Raw genomic sequence first — 24,858 nt, 5'->3', positions numbered from 1 at the left:
GTTTAGTTTAACAGATCTTACTCTAAAAAATAATTCAAATCTGGAGAGGGTTTGAATAAGGCTGTGAGTCTGTCACAGAGCTCATGGAAGTCACAGATTCAGTGACTTTCCGTGACTTCCATGACTTCTGCAGCGGCTGATGCTGGCTCAGGGGAGCCTCTCGGGCAGCCCCTGGACCAGTAGCAGCAGTTGGGGTGTGTGGGAGGGGGCTCAGGGCCAGGGCCAGGGGATTGGAAGGTATGGGGGGACGCTTACCTCCGGGTGGGGAGCTTCCCGTCTCCACTGGCATGGCTCTGCAGCTCCTAGGCAGCAGAGGGGCCAGGGGGCTCTGCGCTGAATGCTGGCCATGCCCACAGGCCACGTCTCTGCAGCTCCCATTGGCTGCGGTTCCTGGCCAATGGGAGCTGCACAGCCAGTGCTTGTGGTGGGAGCAGTGCGCAGAGCCCCCTGGCTTCTCTGCCGCCTAGGAGCTGCAGGGACATGTGAAGCTGGGTAGGGAGCCCCTGCCAGCCCTGCCAACTCCCCCCCCAGCCCCAACAGGGGTCCTGGGCAGCAGGCCATGGGCCATGCCCCTCCCTGCACCAGCGGGGGTCCCAGGCCACCTCCCCCAGCACCCACGGTGCCCCGACCGCCCCTCCCCCCAGATCACCCACAGCCTCCTGCCAAAGTTTTAGTTAGGGGTATACAGTATAATGGACAGGTCACAGGCTATGAATTTTTGTTTACTGCCTGTGACCTGTCCATGACTTTTACTAAAAATGCCCATGCCTAAAACATAGCCTTAGATATGAAAAATGTTACTTGTGATATTGGAAGGGGGCTTGCAGTGAGGAGCAGCAGAGACTGGTGTAATGGCAAGTCTTATTTAACATCTCCATGATCTTAAATGGGAGGGGAAATAACACATTAATGATATTCACTACTAGTCAGATATTGACAAATTAGAGGGAGTTCCAAGAAGAGTAACAAAAGGGTTCATGATTCAAGAGGGAATCACTTAGAAGAAAAGACTACAAGAATTAAATCCATGTAGGTTGACTAAGCAACAAGTATTTAAATTGTATAACCAAGGAGGAGGAGAAATTACCGGGGTGGTAAAAGAAGGCAGCCTCACAGCTAGGAACAATCAAATGAACAGACTTCATTTGGTGGAAGCCCCATCACTTGGAACTTTAATATAAATTGTCTCACTGATACCTTCTGCTCGTCCCCCCAACCCTCCAAATGTATCTGTCTGTTGTCTCTCCTCTTACATTTAGATTGTAAGCTCTTTGGGACAGGGACTGTCATTTTGTTATATATATTTACTATGCCTTGAATGATAGGGCTCCAATTTCTGCTTCGGGCCTCTGAGGGCTACCATAATCATTGTTATTGTCATCACTGAAGTAGATAAAATAAAATAAAAAGTACTATAGGGAACATGGAAATGAAATTGAAGGTAGAAAACTAAATACTGATTTAAAAAGCCTTTAGCGCTCAGTGCATAATCAGACTGTGTAACTCGTTGGCACGGGATGCCATTGAGGCAAAGAACTTAATAAAAGACAAAAAGGAACTGAACATTTATATGGAATACAAGAACATCCACAATTTTAACAGTTAACGCAAAAAAATGGGACGTGATAGAAATGTCAAGCTTTAGAGCTTACAGCAATCTCTGTTGCACATCTGTCTACTGTGGAGTTATTACATCTTCCTCTGAAGTGTCTGGTACTGACCACATTTGGAGATAGGAACTGGACTAAATGGACAAAATGAGTCTGATACCGTCTGGCAATTTCTATGTTCCTAATTCTTCACTGGCTTGTGGTGCACTTCATGATCTAATTAGCCCAATTTCTATGATTAACTTTCATACTCTATGATTCAGTGTCTGTCAGAAATGATAAAAGTTTAAAAAATAGGCTGGATAAATAGACTACCTCAGTATGGGACCACATGAACAGCAGCGAGGAAGATCATCCCTAGGATACTGTAGACAATCTGGGCACCAGATTACAGGAAAGTTATTGATGCACCAGAAAAAGTATAGAAGGAAGCAGTGAAGATGATAAGGATCTTGGGTGGCATAATTACAAGGAGAGTTTAGGGACTTTAGGTGTATTGTATTCATTGGAAAAGAGATTAGGGGACATGACTGAGTTCTTAAATGTTCTGAGAGTTGTAGAGTCATCAGATGTCACAAAACTATTCAAGATAGTAATAGGCTAGTAACCTCAAACACAAGAAGAAATACATTTCTGCCAACTTTATGCACCTTATCTCTTTCTAGTCTTCTCCTAACCTTGCCATTCCTGCTGCTCTGTTAGCACCAGCTTCCCCTCTGCCCCTTCCCAGAATTTCTCTACTGTTGGTGCAAGAGCCTTCACCTCCACAGCTCTTGCATCGACAGACTTTCTATATCTTTCTATCTCATCAGTTGTCAATGCATCTCTTTTAAAATCTCATATAGTTTCTCCCTCTGTTATTAACCTTGTGGCTGCAAGCTTTGCTGTGTTCTGTGCCATATCATATGCTGTCATACATTCTTCAGTATAAAGTCATTTGTAAAATACACTATACTCCATAAAATGTTTTGACATATAGTTTCAATGAAAGAGGCTGTACAAAATAAAATTTTATTGTACAGAGCTGGAGTTGAGAGTAACTAATGTGTGTGAGAGACATCAGAGGCAGTCATAGACACTGACACCTGAGGTTATTAAAAGAAGGGTTAGATTAGGATTTAAGGCTTAATTTTCAGAGGTAATGAGCACCCACAGCACTCATTCACTTCCCCTGGAATTTTGGATATGCAGCACATTTGAAAACCAGGACTCTACAGGCGGAGCCTACTTAGTGCCCTTAACTCTCTGAAGTTAATCAGAAAGAAAATTAATTCTTTTCTAAGGAGTTTTTTCCTTAGAAGGAAAATAAAAGCAATTGGAAGGCTACAAGTCTTTGACAGATAGGGAAATGGCTCAGGGTACATGCCAGGACCCAGTTTTTCCTGCTGTCCCTTTTGTAAAAGAACTCAGCTAGATCTGCTTCATCACTATAACATATTCATTGGGTCCTAGAAGCCAAAAGGAAGGGGAAATTCCAGGGCAGTTCTGATGTTTATACATTTTATTAGTTGCTTGGAAGCACCACTTCCTATTTTTCCCTCTCAGTAAATCATAGTTGGGTTCAGACATTTACTTGTTGGAATGTTAACACAGTGCATTCACCTCAGCGAACGTACTGGGAGGACCTATCTACCAAGTTCTGATCCAGAGCTGGGTCCAGAATTGCCAGAGTTTGGGGGCATTCAGACCTGGGGTTTGGTCTCAAACCAGTCTCAACTGTCTAGGCATAGACCTGAGGACAGTTCAATGGACAGAAGGCCCGGAAACCTAGGATGTAATCCTGCCTTCATTGAAGTCAGTGGCGTTAAAACTCCCATTGACTTCAATGGTGCCAGAGTTCCATCCCTAGTTTGTGTTTCCGGCTCTGCCACTCACTCATGCTGAGACCTTGGGCAACTGAGTTGACCATTGTGCCTCAGTTTCCCCAACATTTTGTGAGCACAATAGCCTAGTACTAGTTTGGCATAATTACCAATGCTGATTTCACTGGGACTGCTCTCTCTTCCTTTCCCCCTGGTAAAAAAGGCTCCCCTATCAAAGTGAAATTTTGGGGGAGCAGGAAGGTTCTGGCATTCCAGAGGGACGTGTTTAAGACTTTTCCATATCATGAGCCAGTCAGCTCAAAGCTATTCTGCTGACCCATGCCTAGTCCCAGAGTTCCACCTCCAAGATACTATGTCCCCCAATTTATGGACAACTCTGGCTGGGGCTAGAGCAAGTTAAGGAACCATGGAACGACTCTGAATCAGCTCTATCCTTTACACTCTACCTCTGTTCCAATATCACTAGGAGGGAATAAAGAATCAGTTTGCCCATACTGAAATAAGCCAGACCTCTGGAACATCCTGGCATTGTGCACTCTATCCATGCATCCTCTGTAGGTGTTCATTAATCTGCCATGATGGCAGTGTAGTATCCTTTCTGGTTAAGGTAATTACTTGCTCTAACGTAGCAAGATGGGTATACTATACAACAGCTCCTGATGCTGGGGAAACATTGCCATTCAAACCCTGCAATTATTTCAGGGATTTTTCTAACTTTTACAACTCTGGGGGCCAGCACAGGAGTAATTGCCTTGCAAACCTCCATGTCCATTGTGCCAAAGGTGAAGTTGCCAACCCACAAACTGATTGCCAACAGATCACTAACAACATGGGGCTGCCAGCTTCCACAGAGTGATAGAAACACATTTCTGGACCAATATTACCTTTCTCCTCAGAGTGTCCTCGTGCTCGAGGGCCAGGGAAAACTCCTAACACAATTCCAGAAATGTGGCTATCCTCATATGAAAGTTCTGGGCCCACTGCTGGTCATCCCATGTATTCATCATGATGTAGTCCATCACCTTGTGCTTGTGATTCTGATCCAGAGGTGGAAGTCAGCATTGTGGCGGGGGAGGAGCGAGGGGTCTGCCGTGGAAGACAGTAGCAGCTGGGTCCATGTGACCATGTTCTCATGGTGCTGGTTTTGTCTCCTGCTTGTAACAACAATCTGCTGGGTTCTCCAAGCCAAAACGCCACCTCTGTACGCAGTCATCATTTTTTGGTGCCAGCTTCTCCGGAAGAACACCAAAGAGACACGGCCTCCATAAAAAACAGCAGCAGTTGGTCCCGGTTGTTTGGACAAGTAAGATCTATACTTTAGAGCACAAGAAGGACACAGCACACCAGCACACCAGCTTGGGTCATGGCCCAAAAATGAATTTCCAGGCCTAGGCCATTTCTGCCCACAATTCCCAGAGAGGACAGAATAACTGTCCCACAGTGCCCTGCGAAAGTGAGCATAGAGTGGAGCAGTGTGTTTGTGGTGCTGTGAACCATGGGACATGCACTCAGAGAGCTGTGTATCTCTCACAATTAGATTCAGTGCCAGTGTGGACATGGCATGTGACAGCAAGTGTCTGGTACTTGACTTCTCATCTACAGTGTGAAGCACTCTATTGAGTTAGGATAAAGTGAGACAGCTAACTTGTGATTTCCTATCATGGGGCTAGGCTGAAGTGAAGACATAGCCAAAGACTGTGAAAGCGTGAGCAGGACTGTGAGTATGAGAGAGTGACAGAATGCTTGTGAGAAAGGAAGGGAAAGAATCCATAATCCTCTTTACAACAGCCTTCCTATTTCACAAGGACTAGGCTCAAATTACCACTGACACTTGTGGGTCTTTTCGGGGACCAAAAGGCACATAACTGAAGGTGTTTTCTCAGTAATGTGCTAAATGGGACGGAGAGGGGGAGGGTTGGGTTAGTGATAGTACCTTGTTAAAATTCCACCACCAAATCAAAGGGATGCTTTGGGTAATTTCCCACCCTCTGGTGAAATTCACCACTTCTCTGGATTCAGTCCTTGCATGAGATGACAGGTAGTCAAGCAAATCGTTTGCCACTGGAATGCACCAATTCTCAAGTATTTTTGAAAAATTTCCTGTAGGGGAAGATACATTCCCAGTTCCCTTGTCTGCCCTACAGCCCCATTTCAAATTACATGGGCTGGATTCTAGGCTCTCTATTACAATCATCCACTCAGCATATTTTTAAGGAACACATTTCTAGTGAACTGCACTTTAAATAAGTTTGCTTGCAAGTGGTTTTGCCTCCTTCCTTAATTATGATTTTGAGGAAACATTTTTGCTTAAATGGGGAAACAAACAGAGTCCTGGGTCCCTTTCCCTTCCCCCCGCCACACTCCATCTTCCCTCTTTGAACACACACACTGCTGAGACATGGAACTTATCACCAGCTAAGATGGAAGCTCATTGCTAAAATTTGATGTTTTGTGTATATACATGGTAGAAGTTTGTATCAAAGGTCATCAACAATTGGATTTTTCTGACTTATACAACTCTTACGCAGTCAGCAGTGAGACAATATAGTAATGTACAAGGGACCCTAAGAAGAAATATACAAATTTACCCCTCTTCTCCAAGATCTAAGGAAAGTCTTAGATAAATTCCTTGGGGGACAGATTCTGGCACCCTATTTCACATCGGGTAACACTCAGTAGTGGAGCCAGATTGTGAGCAGTGGTGGAGCCAGGGGGCGATGGATCATTAATGATCCCACCTTCAGTTATACATATTGGCTTGAAAAGGCACCACAGATACACCAAAAGGCCACCACAGACCACTGGTAAGACCCTACTCCATAAGTGGTTTCACTGACTTCAATGGGATATTCATAGAGCGAGATTTTATTCACCACAATGAAGGGTATCAGAATCCGGCCTTTAGAAACTGAAACATGGGAGCACTGCTTTTACTATAGCAGAGATTCTGGTAACATTGGAGTATAAGAGGAAGTAACCTCAACTTTACTCATTTTTCGGGAAATAAAACTGTCCCCAGCAGTGAGTCATCCAGAATTGCTCCAGGCAGCTCCCAAGTTGTGTATATCAGACTGGTAGCTCCACCATCTTTGCAGAGGATTTAATGTGTTCCCTGCTCCCAGCCAGCCAGAGGGAAGGTGTTCTTTGTGTCCCACTCCCAGTGCTGGGTTTACAATGGCACCAGGGGCTCCATGGAGCCGGGCCCATGCTCAGAAGAGGCCCCTGCCTGCTTGCTTGCACTGTGCCCTGAGACCCCGCCAGCCCCCCGTCCCCCCAAACCCACCCACCACTTGCTCCTCTTGGCCTGCCCACCAGCCGGCCGAGGACTCCTCTCCACCCCTTTGCCCCACCCGCCGGCTTCTTGCCAGCAAGTTAAAGAAGTATGGATTGGATGAATGGACTATAAGGTGAATAGAAAGCTGGCTAGATCATCGGGGTCAACAGATAGTGATCAACAGCTCGATGTCTAGTTGGCAGCCAGTATCAAGCGGAATGCCCCAGGGGTCGATCCTGGGCAGTGTTCCCGCTAATTTTTCCCACCCATGTGTGGAATTAATTTTGTTATGTGCACCAATATGGAGGTGATATGTGAGGGTTGCGGTGCAGGGGTGTGAGGGCTCCGGCTGGGGGTGCGGGCTCTGGGGTGAGGGATGAGGGGCTTTGGGTGCGGAAGGGGGCTTCGTGGCTACGGTGAGAAGAGAGGACTCCCCCCAGCTCTCTTTCCCTGCAGCAACACCTGGGCTGTGAGGGAGAGGCGTGTCTCCCCACCATGGCAGCTCCAGGGTTGGGGCTGCAGGATAGGCGCCCCTGCTCTGGCCCCAGCAGGTCCAGGCCGGGGCTGGGTTTGGGCCAGGGAAGGGGCGCTCCAGCTGTGCCTGGGTCCGGGCTGCACCGCCTTTCCTGGGACTGGGGCTGGGGCTGGGCAGCACTGCTCTGGCTACGTCTGGAGCCAGCCTGGACCATGCCACCCTGGATGCACCTGGGTCCACGCCGCCCTGGCCATGGCTAGGGCTGGGCCACGCTGCTTTGGCCATGCCTAGGTCTGGGCTGGGCCAGGCCGCTCTGGCCGCACCTGGGTCCATGCGGTCCCAGGCCACCTGGGTCTGGGCTGGGCCAGGCCACTCCTGGGTCTGCGCTGCCCCGAGCCGCACCTGGGTCTGTGCCACCCCGGCTGCACCTGGGTCTAGTCTGGGCCAGGCTGCTCTGTCTGTGCTTCAGTGTGGGCTGGGCCACTCCTGGGTCTGTGCTGCCCGAGCTGCGCCTGGGTCTGGGCTGGTACAGGCCTTTCCTGGGTCCAGGCCATGGCTGGGGCCGGGCCAGGCCGCCCCAGCAGGGCCAGGCGCCCAGGCCATGGCAGGTTGGAGGCCTGGCTAGGCTGGGGTAGGGGCATCCCTACCCCAACCAGTCCCCAGCCACAGCAAGTCCCCAGGTGGGTTCCCTGAACACCTGCATGGTGCTAAATAGGCTGCTGCATGGCCGCACAGCTTTCAGGAAATTTAGGTCCTGGGATCAGTTTTGTTCAACATCTTCATTAATGATCTGGATGATGGGATGGATTGTACCCTCAGCAAGGTTGTGGATGACGCTAATCTGCGGGGAGAGGTAGATACACTGGAGGGTAGGGTCCAGAGTGACCTAGACAAATTGGAGGATTGGGCCAAAAGAAGTCTGATGAGGCTCAACAGGCACAAGTGCAGAGTCCTCCACTTAGGATGGAAGAATCCCATGAACTGCTACAGGCTGGGGACCGATGGGCTAAGCAGCAGTTCTGCAGAAAAGGACCTGGGGATTACAGTGGATGAGAAACTGGATATGAGTCAACAGTGTGCCCTTGTTGTCAAGAAGACAAATGGCAGATTGGGCTGCATTAGTAGAAGCACTGCCAGCAGATCAAGGGAAGTGATTATTCCCCTCTGTTCAACACTGGTGAGGCCACATCTGGAGTATTGTGTCCAGTTTTGGGCCCCCAGTACAGAAAGGATGTGGACAAATTGGAGAGAGTCCAGCGAAGGGCAACGAAAATGATTAGGGGGCAGGGGCACATGACTTATGAGAAAAGGCTGAGGGAACTGGGCTTATTTAGTCTGCAGAAGAGAAGAGTGAGGGGGGATTTGATATCAGCTTTCAACTACCTGAAGGGAGGTTCCAAAAAGGATGGAGCTAGGCTGTTCTCAGTGGTGGCAGATGACAGAACAAGGAGCAATGGTCTCAAGTTGCAGTTGGGGAGGTCTAGGTTGGATATTAGGAAAAACTATTTCACTAGGAGGGTGATGAAGCACTGGAATGGGTTACCTAGGTAGGTGGTGGAATCTCCATCCGCAGAGGTTTTTAAGCCTGGCTTGACAAAGCCTGGCTGGGGTTGGACTAGATGACCTTCTGAGGTCTCTTCCAACTCTAATTTTCTATGATTCTCTTTGCCCCCGGCCAGACCCCAGTGCATCTCCACCTCCAGGGCAGTCTCTGCTTCCCACCGCCTGTGCGGCCCCACCTGTCTCCCTGGTGCTGAGCCGCCTGGGACTGGTGCAGAAGCCTGGCCAGTCTCAGCCAGTTGATGGGGGCAGTGTGGGGGGCTTGGCTGGGCCCCTCCAGGCAAGTGGGTCCTGAGGGAGGCTGGCTGGGGCAGGCCCTGGCCTGGCTGATTGTGCCACTCCTGGGGGGCCAGAGTGATTCTCTGCCCCGGGACCAGCCCTGGCTGCACTGGCAGCTCAGCCCGGCAGAGACAGTCGCCTCCCAGCAAGGTCGATGAGTGCAGCTGGGAGGCAGGGCGTGGGGGAGTGGATCTCTGGGGGACCTGGGGCGGGTGCTGGGCTGTGAGGGAGCGGGGAAGATCTGTATGTTGAGGCATTAGGGAGTGGGGGTTCTGTGTGCGGTGCTGGGTAGTTGTGGTGGGGCTGTGGGCAGGGGGGCACTGGACAGGAGTGGTGGTGTGCAGGGCCCTGTGCATTTGTGGCAGGGTCTGTGGTGGGTGCTGGCCATAGAGCGTCCAAGGGGGCTCTGGCCACAGGGAATCAGGTGTGGGGGGTGTTCCAGTGTTGGGCAGGGGGGATGTGTGGTGCGGCATGGCCCACCCTGTGAGGGGAAGGGGCATGCTGGCAGCACAGGGCCAGGAGGGCTACTGTGCGTCTGGCAACTGCCAGTTTGTAAATAGTGGCCTCGCACTGGGCTGGGCAGGGCAGGGCTGCCCCTGCCGTGCCATAACCCTATCCGGCCCCACGCTCCAGGACCCAGCCCCCCCACACCATGCTCCATTGCCCCCATGGGGGTCCACAAAAGGTTAATCTGGCCCTGCCCCCTCCCGTCCATCCATCTCTCTAGCCTCTTAGAGAGGTGGATCATTGCAATATCTGAACAGCCCACTTACCACAGAATTAAGCAATAATTTGCACAACAAAGGTGTGGTGATACTATTTAATATGTTGTGAAACTCTTTTACATATAGCAACATGTTAGTGCAGTAAGGAGGCCAATATAACGAATGAGAGCCAACACTAAGAGCCAGTCTCTTACCTAAACAGAGTACCTATCATGAGTTGTGCTAAGAACTAAATTCTTATTCTTAGATGTACACATAGCTGAGAAAAGAATTTTGCCCTTGCTCTTTAATCTCATCCTTTTCCACGCAGAGCAGGACCTATCTGTTAAATTTGGACTGTGTTCTTTAAGTTGTTCTATGAACTGCATTACTAGAGAATGTAGCCCTCTTCCAGCTTCAGGGCCTGTTTGTACAAACCCCAGGTGGTCCTTTGTCACACAAGTAATAAGTAATTTTTGCAAAATCAGGACCTAAGTGAAGTATACAGATAATTTAATTTAATTCCAATTTGTTCCAACATATATTGACATTATTCATTATTTCCCAACAAGCTTATTTAAAAATCCTCAGGCTGAAATAGAAATCACGGAAGTAAGGGAATTTTTATTCAATTCTATAATACTAACAATGGAAATCATTGGTCTAATCTTCCCTTAATGTTGTTCACATACTTGTACATGGAAACTATGCAACTAGACTGAGAACATAATACTGTTATTTGAAAAATGAAAATACCCCACTTATAGCACATACAATAATTGATATAAAGGGCTAAATTCTACCTGCCAGAATTAATGGGTTTGCTTAACGGAAGACCTTAGGTGCCTTTGGAACAGGAAATAATTTGTTTTCAATTAACATTAAACAGGATATTACTTAATGACAGTTAAGATTAAATAGACACCATTACGCTGAACTAGTGCAAAAATGATTTGGTCCATTAAAAACAAATTTCCATGAAATGGGATATTCTATAAAATATGTTGATATTAAGTGAGCTTGATACTATAACAGTATCACCATTCCTGAGAGTCTCTCGTTACCATTATAAAATGTTTCCATTAAATCCATCAGCATATACACACGTACAAACACACACATGTACACACACACACACTTGGGGAGAAAAACATCAAAGACTGAGATTTTCAAAAATAGTGCTTAAAATTAGGCTCCTACCTCCTTATTTAAGTCCTTAAATATGGACTCAGGAGCCTAATTTTAGCCCCCATTTTTGAAAAGCTTGCCTAATATATTTTCTGTTTGTTCTAAGCTTCTATTTGTTCTACATAGATTGCAAGGTCCTCATATCAGGGACCCTCAATTTTATGTGCCTATAAAGCCACATGCACACTATGGTACTGTACAAATAACTGTAATGAATTATACTAATATGCGATGCTGCAGAAACCCCACCTACCACAACCATTATTACGTGCTTTTTTATAGTATTTTGTATTGCTTGATGAAAACCCACTCCTTGGTGATACCCTGAACATGTTACCAGGCCCAAAATTACCATGGATCTGAGAGAACTTGTATGCTTTTTTTCACAAAATGCTACAATTCAAAGACAGTTTCAGCTACTTTCCATTGTTTTAAAGCAACCTAGAAATTCTTCTTGTTCAAGAACAAACTTGTCCCTGATACAATGCCACTGACTTCAAAGGGATTACGCAATGGTTTAGGAAGGAAAATACAATATACTGTTGTATCCATTTAAAACTTCATGGAGAATTTGGATAAGTAGAATATAGTCATCAGAATTAGAAACTGTCAGGGCTATGTAGGTGATCTGCCTTCCACACTCTCCATGTCTGTCTGGAATAGGCAAATTTGTGGCTTCATCTCTTATTTCTTTCATCTAAATTATTCAAAGATGGAAATGCTTCTGCTGGGTAAGCAGACACCTTCAAACAATTCCAGATCCTGTCTTCATAATTCATACTTCCCACTTGCCACCATTATTAATATCAGTATTATAATAGCAACTAAAGGCCCCAGTCAGCATCAGGTCATCGTGGAGCTAGGCACTATACCAACACAAATGAAGACATGGTCCCTGCCCCAGAAAGCTTATAGTCTAACAAGCCATGTATAATAATCATCCCTAAACTCTTCTCCTCCTCCATCTCCATGTCTGCAGATGGCCATGTCCTGGATGGAGAAAGTTTAGTCATAGTAATAATACTCAGCATTTATATAGCATTTTTGCTATGCAAAGTGCTTTACAAACATTAATTAATAATGTATTCTTATGACAAACCTCAGAGAAAAGTATGGGGCATTTCGCCTAATAGAAGGTAGTGGGACAGATACACTTTTAATAGATTCATAGATTCCAAGATTAGAAAGGACCATTGTTATCATCTAGTCCAAGCTCCTGTAGAGAGCACAGTCCATAGAACTTCCACAAAATAATTCCTACAGTATATCTTTTAGAAAAACATCCAACCTGGATTTAAAAGTTGTCAGTGATGGAGACTCCACCATCACCGTTGGTAAATTATTCCAGTGGTTAATTACTCTCTCTCTTAAAAATGTGCACCTTATTTCCAGTCTGAATTTGTCTAGCTCTAACTTCCAGCCATTGGATCGTGTTATACTTTTCTCTGTTAGAATGAAAAGCCCATTATTAATTATGTGTACCCCTGGCAGGTACTTTTAGACTGTAATGAAGTCATCTGTTAGGATTTAGATATGGAGGCCTGCCTGTAAAGGCCTATACTTTAAGAATTTAGGTGTATTTTTATCACTTAGCTAGTTACAGAGGTATAAAACAAAGAATCAAAATCATAGTCCGCCTGTGTATGGGCCTTCTCTCACTAGGATAGTCTGAGGCCTGGTTCTTAGGCTAAGGCATTTGGTTAAGCAGCAGAGGCAGCCATAAGCTGGGAAGTGTATGGTCACATACTTACATTCCAAACTAGTCACACTGAAATAAGGTGCTATTGGGCTGTTAGGAATACAATCCTGTCCTGATAATGCCTATCACCACCAGTTAAAGATGGTTAAAGAAAACTTTGTCTGGCAAGAAATCACTTCTCAATAGTTGTGGTTGTGAAATCCTCATTTCTGTAAAAAGAAAAGGAGTACTTGTGGCACTTTAGAGACTAACACATTTATTTGAGCATAAGCTTTCATGCGCTACAGCTCACTTCATTGGATGCATTCAGTGGAAAATACAGTGGGGAGATTTTATATACACAGAGAACATGAAACAGTGGGTGTTACCATACACACTGTAACAAGTCATCAGGTGAGGTGAGCTATTACCAGCCACACACCCTCATTTCTGTATGTTTTATCTTTATGGCCCACACTTTTCTATTGTTAATCTGTCTGGTTCTCTAATTGTTTCTGTCTGCTGTATAATTAATTTTGCTAGGTGTAAGTTAATTAGGGTAGTGGGATATAATTGGTTAGAGAATTATGTTACAATACGTTGGGATTGGTTAGGTAAATTTCAGTAAAATGATTGGTTAAGGTATAGCTGAGAATATTACTATATAAATTAGGGGCAAACAGGAAGAAAATTGGGATTCGAAAATAAGGAAAAAGGAACTTGGATTTAAGCTTGCTGGAAGTTCACCCCAATAAACATCAAATTGTTTGCACCTTCAGACTTCAGGTATTGTTGCTCTCTGTTCATGCGAGAAGGACCAGGGAAGTGGGAGGGTGAAGGAATAAGCCCTCTAACATCATCCCTTAACTTTCTCTTTGTTAAGCTAAATAGATTGAACTCCTTGAGTCAATCACTATATGGAAGGTTTTCTAATCTTTTAATCATTCTCGTGGGTCTTCTCTGAACCTTCTCCAATTTTTCAACATCCTTTTTGAATTGTGAACACCAGAACTGGGCAAAGTATTCCAATAGCAGCTGCACCAGTACCAAATACAGATGTAAAATAACCTCTCTACTCCGACTTGAGATTCTCCTCTTTATGCATCCCAGGATTGCATTAGCCCTTTTCACCACATCATTGTATTGGGAGCTCATGTTCATCCAATTATTCATCACAAATCCCCAAATCTTTTTCAGAATCACTGCTTCCCAGCATAGAGTCCCGCAAGCTGTGAATATTGCGTGTGGACAGTAAGGCAGATAAATTACATATAATAATATGGATCATCACCTATGCAACATTGTCTATGTATACCACGGCTCAACTCCACCTTTACTGTGAAGGGAAGTATGGTCTGGCAGATAGGGTACTGGACTGCAGACCAAAAGACCTGGGGTAAAATCCTGACCCCAATGCAGTCAGTGGGGATTTTGCTCTTGATTTCATTGAGGCCAGGATTTCAACAAGCCAAGGTATAACAGTGAGCCTGGAATGCAGGATGTAATAAGGGGTTAATACAAAGTAAAAGAAAGCAAGCACGACTTTATAGGAGACACATTCTAAAACTCCTAGTGAATTGGAAGCAAGGCAGGATAAGACTGAGTTGTAAGCCAGAGTAAGATGAACTCTGGCAGAACAATAGATGGGCAAAAACTGCAACATACTGATCCACCAGTTGAAGCTACTCCCCGCCACCATGGCTTTTGTTCTGAGTATGAAATAGAGAGGACCCATTTGTAAGATTCTGATCCATATCCAGGCTTAGATTCTGAAACCCTCCCTCCCAGGGTTTGAAGTTGTTTTGGACCTGGGGTCTTGGTTCTGACCCATCTCTGGTCCAAAATCTGAATGGAAACCAAACCAGCTGAAACCAGATAAACTAACTATAAATCAAGCAAGAAAATCTGACTATAAATCCAAGTAGGAATGATGTTATCTGCTAGTCACAAAATGCAGCAGAAATCATTTTACATTTTAGTAGCATTATACTCACATCAGATCCATGTAGCTGTTGGAAGAATCAGGGATCATATAGCAGTTGAAATCGTCAAGGTTTCCAAGGCAAAGCACCTCTAACCTATTTGTATGATGCCACGAGAACATTAGAGGGAAAAGAATCGCAATCCCACAGCACTTTATGCAGCCAGTAATGGTCCATTTACTCTCTGATTGTATTCACATATCATGGGTTTTAAAAACTAAAGCTTGCATCAAAAGGAAACCACCAGTGTTTCACAGGAATGGACAGGCACATGTTCCAGTTTCATTCTTACTGTTTAGAGCCAGTGAGAATTCTGTGAGCTCACTACTTTGCAGGGCTGTTCTAATCAGAGAACACTTGTTCAAAACACATTGTAAGTTGATTGGGTCAAATTCTGTTCTTGACTAACCCCTGAAAAATATTTAAGGTTACACCTGGTGTGGTGCAATAGGGGGCAGAGTTTGGCCATAGAGTTAATAACCATGAGATCATATTGCATTGTGAAACAACAGAGTCTCTTACTAAATTTTCTTAACCTCATCAGCAAAAGCTTATGTGGCTCTTTCCTGCAGAAGGAATATCTAACATTTCTGTAGCACGATCCAACAGCTTTACAAAATACTAACAAACCCCCTTGCAAAGAAGGCAAGCTCTCTGCTTTCTTTCCTCAAAACCCACTTAATTTCCCAGTCTCTCTAACAAGGACCTACCTTTCCAGGGCAACCTAATAACATCTCAGGTAGAATAAGTTAATAAAGCAGAAACTCACACCTTGTGCTGCTCAAATGCAAACAATCTCATGATGACCTTCATTTGTATAAACCACACTCCCTCCTTCCCCATTATTCATTGTCATATTCCATGCATTGTGGAATGTTGTATCTAAACTACACTGTATGATCTACAGAGCAGAGGCTATCCTATTACAAAGCCCCATACACACTTATGGCACTCCATACCAAGGTCAAATAAGAATTTCCCCTATTTTGCAGATGGAGGAGCAGAGGCAGAGAGGTTAAATGACTTGTCCAAGGACAAAGAATAATGGTATTGTAAGAGCCAGAACAAGAACAAATGACTTGTTCTTGTCCTGAGCTTTTGCGCAGACTGCACAACCATACAACTGTGTGGCCAAATCCTCCCCCTCCTACACAGCCTGAACATCAGGGAAAGGAGAAGTAAGAAATTTTCTTTTGAGGTTGTGCTGTGGTTCTATAGTCCTGTTTCTGCGGCAATACATCTACATGAATTTGTGTGTGGTTTCTCTTGTGAATCCACGCCCTTGTCCTTGCTTTGTCCCCCCAGAAGCCTGCATGCTAAGGTGTAGTGAGGCTCTAAAAGCTGGGCTCTGCAATGCACAGGAAATACCTATTCCTGAGTGAAATCCAAGATTCCTATCCCCTCATGCAATGGAGCTGCACTGGTCCAATTCCACTATGTTCACAATCCTCCTCACTAGTGGAGGGGTTCCACTGCCATACGGGCCCTCTGAACCAGAGGCTTGTGGGGTGGCGGCAGAGTGTGTGTGTGTGTGACAGTATTAGCTGCCGTTCATGGTTTAGCATGTTCAATGTGTTGCTATATCAGCAGACCTCTCTCTGCAATGTTACTTTTCCTGTTTTAAAAGACCTTAACATTCTCATAAAGAAAAGGAGTACTTGTGGCACCTTAGAGACTAACCAATTTATTTGAGCATAAGCTTTCGTGAGCTACAGCTCACTTCATCGGATGCATACTGTGGAAACTGCAGCAGACTTTATATACACACAGAGATCATGAAACAATACCTCCTCCCACCCCACTCTCCTGCTGGTAATAGCTTATCTAAAGTGATCATCAAGTTGGGCCATTTCCAGCACAAATCCAGGTTTTCTCACCCTCCACCGCCCCCCCACACAAACTCACTCTCCTGCTGGTAATAGCCCATCCAAAGTGACAACTCTCTTCACAATGTGCATGATAATCAAGGTGGGCCATTTCCTGCACAAATCCAGGTTCTCTCACGAAAATCCAGGTTCGCTCACGAAAGCTCATGCTCAAATAAATTGGTTAGTCTCTAAGGTGCCACAAGTACTCCTTTTCTTTTTGCGAATACAGACTAACACGGCTGTTACTCTGAAACCTAACATTCTCATGTAACTCAGTCATTTTATCCTTGAGTTTATAACTATTGTTAGTAGTACAGTTAACTCACATCCTGCAAATCATGACCAGAAAAGCTGACATATTCTAATCCTCATCATTTGGCAAGGTCTGACACATTTGTCTTATCTCTGCTTTGGTTTTACAGTAAACCAGCTAGATGGGGGAAGTTTCTTTTCCTTTTCTTGTTTTAAATTCAGGCTGTTTCCTGTTACTCATAGTTCTTGGATCCATGAGATCTGGGAAAGGCAAAGAAAGTGTTGTCTTCTTCCTCATCCTCCTATCACATACAATACCAAGGTTGGCATTTAGCTGCTAAATGGGGACACCGCTTTCACACATTTTCATTTTTGTCATTTCAGAACTTTACATTGGTTTCATCATCCACACTCTCATTTTGAACTGTTTTAGGAAATATAACCCAGTATATTTGTCTTCTCTGTCTAGGGGTCTGTCTTCTCACTAAGCAATTTTTCAAGCATGTTGCAGAATCATGTCTAAGTTCTGCTACAGGACCTGAGTACTGAACCTTGTTTCACCAGCACAGCTGAATTTGTTCAGTGCAGAGCACGAGCAAAGTGCATGCTGAACAATGATTTTGAAAGAGTTTCATTTAGTGGTTTTAGCGCATGTTATAAAGCCATTTTCAAAACCAGTGGAACTTTGTGTTAGGGTGAACAGGTGTTAACAATGCAAAGGTTCTTACTGATGGATAGAATAAAAGTTTTTGCTCAAACACATCTCTGGGGTAACTCTATTGACTTTTGTGAAATTGGTATTAATTTGAACTCATTGTGCTCAAATTCTTTCCCCTCCCTGCCACACCACATATTAACTCACAGTTAAGTCAAACATGATGAGGCAAAAAGTAACTGGCGTCAGTCCAAAGGCAAAGATTAGCTAACTGTGCAGGCAGAGTATTGCTAGCCTTTCTTATTCATTTCCTCTCTTTACCACCCTCCTTTCCCATATTAACTTAAGGTATTGTTATAACACACAGGGTTTTTCAGATGATGTAACTAGAAGATTTATGGACTTGTCTACAGCTACAATTTCCTTGTGTAGACAATTTCCTTGTGTAGACAAGTCCTGATAAACACATATTACTACAGTGCCACCGCTATCAGCTCCCTTAGGCAAAACATACAAAACTGGGTCCAAAAGGCATTGCCACAAATACCTTTCCTGCATTTCCAAATCCACACCACCCTAGGCCAATTTATCAGACCAACTGTTCCCACAGTAGCAATTCTATTTTCCTTACTATTTTTATCCTTCTACCACTGCTAATAATAAATTCCACTGGGAACATAATAATAATAATTATTAATTATTCCACTGGGAACATAATGAAAGGATAAATATGCCATCAAACTGGTTTATAACAACTTCTTTAAATCTACATTTTAGCTGAGGGCATGTCTATACTACAAAGTATAGCACCAGAGCGGGGCTTGCAGGCCAGATCCGTAGTTTGCCCACCCCTGCCCTAACAGGAATACATCACTTCAGGGTATGTATTTAACAAGCTTCTGTGACACAGGGTGGCCAGACATCCTGATATTATCAGTACTGTCCCGATATTAGAGGTTTTGTCTTATATAGGCCCCTTTAACACCCCCCCAACCCGGGCCCAATTTTTCACACTTGCTATCTGGTCACCCTACTGTGGCACTTCTTGGGCATTTGAAACCACTTGGCCTTTGAGGTGCAAAAATAACTTGTTAATGAACACCCTGCTATGGCTCACTGCTTTATTTCTAGATCGTCACAAAGCTAAACATTCCCTCAATGTGCAAACAATACTCACTGAAACAGAAAGAGTGAATATTACATGCCCAATTATTAACTATAGATTTTGTGTAAAGGAAATGCAAATTTAGAATCTTGCCTAAAGAGCACAGGTCCTTTCTTACCATCTTTGTTCACTGAAGGAACCAACTTTTCACTCCTCTACTGAGATGACAAAATATCAATCTCCATATACTGCAGGGATTGGTTTTCTTTCAGATACACACACTGATTAGCACATCAAGATTCTTAGGAAAGAGGAACTGGAGATTGAGAAGATTACCTCCAAAACAAACTGCTAGTAAAATGACTTCATAATTGAAGCTATAGGTTTATCATCTGTGGGTCAAATCCTGAGAGGCTTGACACCTTAAACTCCTGTTGACATCAAGTGCTCAGGATTTCAGGAGTTGGTTATGTGTGGGTGGGTGTTTGGACTTTTCTAAACAACTCTTTCTATAACTTCTGTTTCATGATTCTACATTTCTGATGTAAATAATTTTTAACCATAGATGTGAGAGGACACCAAATATGTGTGGGAACTTTGGGACATAAATGAGTGATATCTGTCAAAATCAGGGACATTTGAGATATGCCGAAAGAACTAAATTATTAAAAGTTTCTTTCAGCTCTAAGCCTGATGTAGGCTGTGTTTGGAGTTAGTCCAAAACTGATTTTGAGTGGGTAGTTTGTAAAATTGGAGGAAAAATCTTTCAGGCAGTTTTGGCCTAGGCAGGCAAGAAAATGTTTTCCCACTAAGTTAAAATAAATAAAATAAGAATAAATAATAAACCCCACATTGTAAACAACTAAAATGTCATCTTTGGTAGTTTGTACCACCAACATACAGCACCTAGGTATGGTGTGTGGGGCTTGGTGGCCCTCTCTACCTAGGGTTGCCAACCATCCAGGAGTGTTCTGGAGTCCCCAGGAATTAAATATTAATCTTCAATTAAAAATTATGTCATGTGATGAAACCTCCAGGAATATATCCAACCAAAATTGGCAACCCTATCTCTACCAACTCGGGGGAAAAAACAGTCAGCCACACCCAACTCTGTTTTACGCAAGCTCTTTCATGCTTCTGCCACATTGTAGCAGGGGCAGAACACCCTACAACAATGTGCTTCTATAGTGTGGTGTCATTTACAATAAATGGAGTCAGGCAGAATAAGCTTGTACAGTTGCCAATATTGTATTTCAAAAATAAGGGACTGTTTTCTTAGCACTTTTGCCCCACTCCTCCTGATATGATTATAATAATTATAATTATTATTATTAATACTACTACTAATAATATAATAAGCAGTACTCACCTACATTTGCTAGGGGTATTTCTTGCTGCTTTTTGCAGCACTCAGCAACTCCCAGTCTTGTTGTACAGAGATGAAGAAATCTTTGCAGGATGACTGGAAGTTTATGCAAATTTGGAGTTCACTTTTAATTAAATTTATGTTGTATCTGTTCTGTATGTCAGACCATTTATTCCCCATTAATGAAAAAATCCTGTCTACAAATGCATTTGATCTTGATACACTAAGTACAAACTACACAATTTGGAACAAGGTTTTCAAGTTTTCTTTTCCACACTTCTGAAACACATACCTCCATTTTTCACTGATAGATTTGGAAATGACATTTCTGGATATTTTGATCACACATCGACTGGTGCAGAATTCCTCATAGAGCTAGTCCATGTTTACGGTTTCCCTCATTTTGAGTGCATCTGTTATGTCTTCATTATCTGAGAAACTAAGCTTCTCGTAGAGACCCATGGGTTTCAGCTTCATCACTGCATTGTCAGTAGAGAAATCAAACCATTTATCGATGTACAAAAGCACAAAGTCATAAAACGTAATGATGGCTTGCTTTACCTTTGCTTTTTGTTGAAGTAGTAGCTTTCTCATCAGTTGTTTAGCTTGGAATCCAAAAAAACCAAATCCTCTTTCTGGTTCAGCAGCTTCAGCTTAAAATGGCACATACGTGTCAGCAATGCATAGCTTTGATGCCTCCAAGTTTCTCATAAGTACATCAAAGACACAAGCCACTTTGTGGAAAAAAACACATGCAGGCATCCTCACCATCTTATGTGAACATGTTCTTTAATGCTACTGGACAAGACTCCTGTAGTGACTTGAAGTAGGCTGTAATTGCTGGCCAGTTTCTCAAAAGTCGATCAACTGTTGGGTTAAGGGATAGCCATCTTGTACTCACATATCACACTACTCCGTTCTTTCCATTCAATGTCAACAAACTCAAAACTTTTTGGAGTTCTTCTCCGCATATTGCGGACACAGAAAAATTGCTGTAAATTTTCAACACAATTGTTTCTATGTCAACCGACACTCGCATGTTTGCAGGTACTGTGGACTATGTGTGCGGGGCAGTCTGCCTTCAAAATGCAGTCGTTGTCTGTACATAACAACTGATACACCTGACTGTGTTTGCAGTAGTTCACATGTGCATTATCAGCAAAGTATGCAGTAATGCAATTAACATTGAGCTGGTATTTCTCTAGGCAGTTCAAACTAGCATGATGAATGCCTTTTGCAGATTCATCACCAACTTCATAAAAATTGAGCAACTTGAACTGAACGCCATTTGTTATGGTGAAATATTGTAGGCACATTAGAAAATTTTTCCTGTTCCCCTTATTTGAGGCATTGGTGGCTACAGAAAAATACATGTGCGTTCTGGTAACAGTGGTAATAAATCCCGTAAACAATCCCCCACAGACATTGGGGCCAAAACATTGATCACGAATAGCTCTGCTTTGGGTCTTCCGCAACACAATTTGTTCTCAATATTTGAATCATGAAACATTTCACTGGCAAGCTTATTATCACAGTGCATGCTGTTATAATTTAGGGTGTGTTTACCTGTGTGGTAAACAGTTGTAATTACACATGCCTACGGTGACCAGATGTCTCAATTTTATAGGGACTGCCCCGATTTTGGGGGCTTTTTCTTATATAGGCACCTATTACCTCCACCCCCATCCTGATTTTTTACATTTGCTATCTAGTCACCCTAAGCATGCAGCAATTCTGTCACTTTCAGTGTTTGAAGAGACAAAGAATTTGCTAATATTTGTCATGCCTTTGGCCTGCGTGTTTTTCTTATGTCTATAGGTTGCTGCTTGCTGCTTCAGGTCAGTTTCACCTCTGTGCCCTGTGACGGGGCAAGGCCATATGGCTATAGAAAAGTAGTGGGAGATAGATATATTAGCTCCAGTCTAAACAAATTCCTGGTACCAGGATAAGTGAAATGGCAGCTGCTCCAGGTCAATTAAGACACCTGGGGCCAATTAAGAACTTTCCAGAAGGTAGGGAGAAGGCTAGGTTGATTGGGACACCTGAAGCCAATCAGGGGCTGGCTGAAACTAGTTAAAAGCCTCCCAGTTAGTCAGGTGGGTATGTATGTCAGGAGCTGTGGGAGGAAGTTGTGCTGTTGGAGAGGCTGAGTAGTACACACCATATCAGGCACAAGGAAGGAGGTCCTGAGGTGAGGGTGAAGTGGAGCTTGAGGAAGTGAGGGCTGCTGTGGGGGAACTAGCCCAGGGAATTGTACATGTCATGTTCCTAAAAGGTCAGCTACCATAGCTGATACTATTAGGGTCCCTGGGCTGGAGCCCGGAGTAGAGGGTGGGCCAGGGCTCTCCCCCCCCACACCTTTGCCCCCTGATTAATCACTGAGACTGGGAGACAACAGAGACTGTGCAAGGAAGGATAACTTCTCCTCACCTGCCTCGCTGGCTTATGATTAAAATGGCTCAGTAGACTGTGACCCTTGTCTCTAGAGAGAGAAGGGTTACGTGCAGGGTCACGGTGAGCCTCTGAGGCTAGCGAAATCCCCCAGGAAACGTGGGACTCACGGAAGCAAGGACAGAGCTTTGTCACAGCCCGTTAGTGAATTCATGCTGGCACAAAGTACAAAAGGCTTTACCAGAATTGCAAGTGACAGATTTAACCCAGTTGTATTTTTCTTCCCATTGACTTTTATATCTACACAGTCTCTTCATTTTTTTCTGTTTAGGTCCAGGAGGAATGTCTGATGTTCCCAATGCTTCACTCATAATTGCATTGAATGTTTTCCTGACCACTTGTAAAAGTGTGCTGCAGCTAATGTTAGCCACGAATAATATGACTTCCAAATACTAGTTCCACTATAGCCAGAGGTTCCCAAACGATGGGGCATGGCCCCCTGGGGGATGCAATAGAGTTATCGGGGGGCACGAAGACCTGATGGGGCCACACTGAAAGGCTGGAATCAGGAGGGAGCTCTGTCCAGCAGGGGAAACAGACAGGGCTCTGTGCAGGTGGTATTGGCTGTCAGGACCAGGCTCCCTGCCCGCCTCACTCCCCGACTGCTGCAGCTGCAGTAGCCACCAACCAGCAGTTATGCTCCTCTGCTGGGGATGCTGACAGAGACTCTGCAAGCAGGGAGGCTACACCCTGGGAGTACTGACTGGCCTGTCAGACAAAGCCCCTTCCTGACCCTGGCCCTTCAGCACAGATCCGGGGCACACAGCCCCATCCACTTGCCAGACAGAGACTGTGCAGGGAAAGTGGAGGGGGCTGTGATCAAGGGCTGGAATCAGCAGGGGGCCCTGTCCAGCATGGGGCCACTACTCTCAGGTGCATCTTTCTCCTCCGGTCCCTGGCCCTTGACCTCAGCCTGGTCTTTATTTCCCTGCACAGCACTGAAAAGCCAGGGTCGGGAGAGGAGTGGAAAGATGTACCATGAGTACTGGCCCCTTGCTGTTGAAATAGGGGATAAAAGGCATCCCATACAGATTTTGTATGGGACAGACAATTTTCTATTTAAATAAGGGACCTCCCTTGTCATATGGGACTATTGGCAATACTAGTGTCACTCCATAGCATCATAATACTTGTTCTTTTTATTTTCCTCCCACGTAAAAGGTATAGAAATTAAACTAAAATGTTTTGTTAGTACAAAATTAAGGTTGCAAATATAAACACACAAAGTCAGGCAATGTAAAAATGGTGGTGCCATGAGAACACATTCTACAAAAGCCCCTAGTATGACAACAAGGAACTATACATTGGCTGTGTAGTATTATTTTTACATTTATTGAATTGTTTAGGGAAATGTGGCCAGCAAAGGGAAATTAGATGAACTCCTCTGCTTTTTGACTGTAACATGCAAATAGCTGTTGCTGTACAGAAAGAGAAATTCAAAAACACAGAGTCCAGCTTGGATGAGCAGCACCACACTGATCTGAAATAATCTGTGCATGTAAAAGAGGATTAGGTGCTTTTCCAAGGAGTGGGACTGGGGATATAGACCCCAATCTTGCATCCTTGGAGCAAATGGGAATTTGGCCATTGACCTTAATGGAAGCATGATCAGGGTTTTAGAGGCGCTGAGGGAGTTTTTACATTTAAAACAGTACTCATGAGTAATCAGCATGCCCATTTCCCATCCTACGCCAGCATGAGGCTCCTGGTGAGTGGTGTCTGACCCCCTACATCAGCACTATGCTAGTGAAGGTTCCCTCTGACACAGGGAGCTGCTCTGTGGGGTAGTTAAGCCAGGTTTACAGCCAAAATGCATCCATGGTGCAGCATAAAGCAACCACACTGCACCAATGACTTTCATGACTTCTGTGATCCGTATGACAGAAGCGGCCAGGCCCAGCACTTCACCAAATTCCAGCAAAGGAAGCTAGGCTCCAACTTCCTTTAAAAGGAGGAGGCCACGGTTGTCAGACATTTTGGCCTTTAGGTCACGACAACTTGATTTACAGCACGTTGCTCTCACCGTGGTATAGTATAGTTAGAGGCGTTGGGGGTTTTTGTTTTTGCAACATTTGAAGTGACTCACACAACCTGTTTGAATACTAGCATTTTGAAAAGAGAGGCACTCCACTTTGTTTTAAAGTTTTCCAACTTTTTCGTAAAGTCATATCTCACGAATGCTGGAGTCAGTATTTTTTCTCTTAGGAAGTCCTCAGTAAGATCCTATGCACGAGGACTTTTTGAATGAATAGGGTCATGTTCATTTTAGGAGTTATTCTCCCTGAAGCAATTCACCCCAACAGAGCCTATGCACTTAAGCCTTCAAAACAGGGCTTAAGTGAAACTTAAGTGGTAGCCCTATCCACAGGACTAAATTTCACCCTATGGATTTCAGTTTGTTTCAGTGCTGCAGGAAGGTTCATAAACTTTGTCCATAGGTGTTAATACCCCTGTAATTTCTTTACAGAAAAGACTTGGCTACTTTAAGTCTGAAACTAAGATCTGACTACAGTGAGTTTCCAGATCTCAAATGATGGTTTTCATGATGGGAGATTGGAAAAGGTTACCTGGAGCGACTGTGAATGATA

General features: G+C 44.3%; 1 protein-coding gene across 2 annotated transcripts in view; it reads right to left on the bottom strand.

The window, feature by feature from the left end:
* The window catches only part of LOC311521085 (programmed cell death 1 ligand 2-like), a 36,484-nt gene extending 21,076 nt beyond the window's left edge, over positions 1-15,408 (bottom strand). The window contains exons 1-2 of one of the 2 annotated variants that reach the window (XM_084629195.1): positions 15,345-15,408; positions 14,586-14,669 (exon numbers count right to left, since the gene is read on the bottom strand). The gene's annotated coding sequence lies outside the window, so the exon portion shown is untranslated. Of the gene's footprint in view, positions 1-14,585; positions 14,670-15,283 lie in introns of both variants that reach the window. The other variant, XM_084629194.1, reaches the window with a different exon arrangement.
* Between the last annotated feature and the right edge of the window lie 9,450 nt (positions 15,409-24,858).

This window comes from Lepidochelys olivacea (assembly GCF_965140295.1).
Source record: "Lepidochelys olivacea isolate rLepOli2 genome assembly, chromosome: 5".
Classification (NCBI taxonomy): Eukaryota; Metazoa; Chordata; order Testudines; family Cheloniidae; genus Lepidochelys; species Lepidochelys olivacea.
The sequence above is the reverse complement of the archived record's forward strand: the minus strand, read 5'-3'. Positions and strand labels throughout refer to the sequence as shown.